Genomic DNA, 2,338 nt, shown 5'->3' with positions numbered 1-2,338 from the left:
AGTGAGAGGGACGAGAAGTCAGGCTGGGGGACAGGTGGGCTGGTGACACCAGGGTCCCCTGGCCTGGGGCTGCTGACAGGAGTGTCCTGGGTGACCCCCACTGTGTCCAAGCAGCAGCCAAAGATGTTTAGGGCCTCTTCCAGTGGCACCTCTTCGGTAACTGCAGGGTGTCCCACTGGGTCCCCAGGAGCTGTGTGGTGGGGGGCAGCAGAGGGGCTGGGGGGCTGGTGCTGCCCAGGGGGCTGGTGCTGCCTGGGGGTGTCCCCGTGGTGGTGGCCGTGCCGGAGATGTTCTGTGGTTCCACTGGCCCTTCGCAGGTGGTGACAGACATGGGGAGTGGTGAGGAGGCAGGAGCCACAAAACTCCCCTCTCCAGGGGTGTCCCCAGTGTCCCCAGTCATGGGGCTGCTGCTGGCACCAGGCCGGCAGACTGCAGAGACGCCAAAGAGCCGATGGGCCTCTCCAAACAGCATCTCCTGAGACAAGTGCAGCTCAGCTCCTGGGTCCTCCTGGTCTTTCTCCTGGGGAGCAGCAGAGGAACCGCTGGAGATGTTGCTGCCCCCAGGTGTCCCCTCAGCGGTGGCCGTGCCGGAGCTGTACGGCTGTGTCCATTGCCCCTGGACGTGCTGGTAGCCATGGATCGAGGTTGGCAGCACCATAGGGGATGGGACCACCGCTGTGCCCTGGTGGCCGTAGGGCATGGCCCACTGGAACTGGAACACCCAGGGGTTGAACCAGCAGCAGCATGGTGCTCTCTGCAGCCCTGTGTGGGGGAGAGGGAGCGGTGCTGGGCCGGGGGGACCCTCCATGGGAACCCTCGAGCCGGCCCCCATCGCCAACAGCCCCGGTTCTGCCCAGTGCCGTATGTGCCGGGGGACAGGGGTGGTGGGTGCTGGGAGTGCCCGGGATCGGGGACGGCGAAGGGGCCGAAGGTGCCGGGGTGTCCGAGCAGACAGGGGTGCCGTACCTGCTGGTGGGGCCTGGGGGGCCGGGGGTGCCCCCCCGGCCCGGGGTGCCCAGGCTGCGGGGAAGGGCTGCTCCTGCCCGGGCAGTGGGCACAGGGGGGCTGAGCCTGCAGGAGAGACAGGAGCCATGGCCGGCGCTCACCTCCGCTCTTGCTCCCAGGAGCATCCCGGGCTGCAGGGGTCGGGGTGGGTCCCTACCTGGGGGGCAGAAGTTCTGGGGGAGCATGAATGGCTGCAGGGGCTGCAGGAGCCAAAAAAACGGGGGGGGCCGGGGGCCACGAGCTGGGAGCCGCAGCGGTGGCTGCGCCATCATCCCTCTGGCTGTTGGTAACTAAGGACTCTTTGGGGTGTCCCAGGAGGGAATGTTGGGGCTCCCCGTGTTCTGTCCCAGCCCAAGAGCCTCCCCAGCTCCTCCTGGGCACGGAAAGGGTTCAGGGGGGCTGGGCTGCCCTGGCCCCCACGGGCGGCTCCCAGGGGCTGGGGCTGCAAGTGCCTTTGGCTGGAAGCCTTGGGCCGTTCCCAGAGCTGGGACATCCTTGGCATGGGGGGACTTGGTGGGACAAGTCCAAGGTCGGACATCAAGAGAGTGGCAGAAGAGCAGCTTGGCTGAGCAGGGAACTCCTGGCAGAGCTCCAGAGTCGAAGTGCCGGATTCCAAGTGACCAGTGGGCAGAGCCGAGCAGGACAGAGCAGCCGCTGGATTGCTTGCTGCAGTTGCAGTGTCTAATATTAGCCACAGGTCCTCTACTTTAGGAGCCCTGTCAAGAAGGACAGCGATCCCCGTTTCTGTCTGTAACCCCCCGGAGCAGCGGTGTTTGAGGTCTGGAACATGAATTCTGTCAGGTTGCCCAGGGGACGCTAAACGGCTCTTGGCTGCTTTGGTCTGGACTTAAAATAGGAACGAAGCTCTTCCAGTGTGCGTGTGTCCTGACACTCCCCCTTTCCATATTGATCCCCAGGAATGAGTCCCCCCTCAGTCTCCTCTTGTCCAGCTCCAGAGCCCCAGCTCCCTCAGCCTTTCCTCCCACGGGAGATGCTCCACTCCCTGCAGCATCTTGGTGGCTGCGCTGGACTCTCTCCAGCAGTTCCCTGTCCTGCTGGAACTGAGGGGCCACAACTGGACACAAGATTCCAGGTGTGGTCTCCCCAGGGCAGAGCAGAGGGGCAGGAGAACCTCTCTGACCTACTGACCACCCCCTTTAACCCACCGCAGGTACCATTGAACTTCTTGGCCCCCTCAGCTCCCGCGCCCATCGCGCGCTCTGCCGGGGCCGGGACGCGAACCCGGGACCTCTGGGTGCGCTCGGACGCGCGTGCCGCCACGCGCCCCTCGTCAGAACCCGCCGTGGCGCTGCCGGCGCCTGCGCGGGTAGTC

The sequence above is a fragment of the Streptopelia decaocto genome, assembly GCF_964273445.1.
Source record: "Streptopelia decaocto genome assembly, contig: HAP1_SCAFFOLD_30, whole genome shotgun sequence".
Taxonomy (NCBI): Eukaryota; Metazoa; Chordata; class Aves; order Columbiformes; family Columbidae; genus Streptopelia; species Streptopelia decaocto.
Note: the sequence above shows the minus strand (reverse complement) of the source record.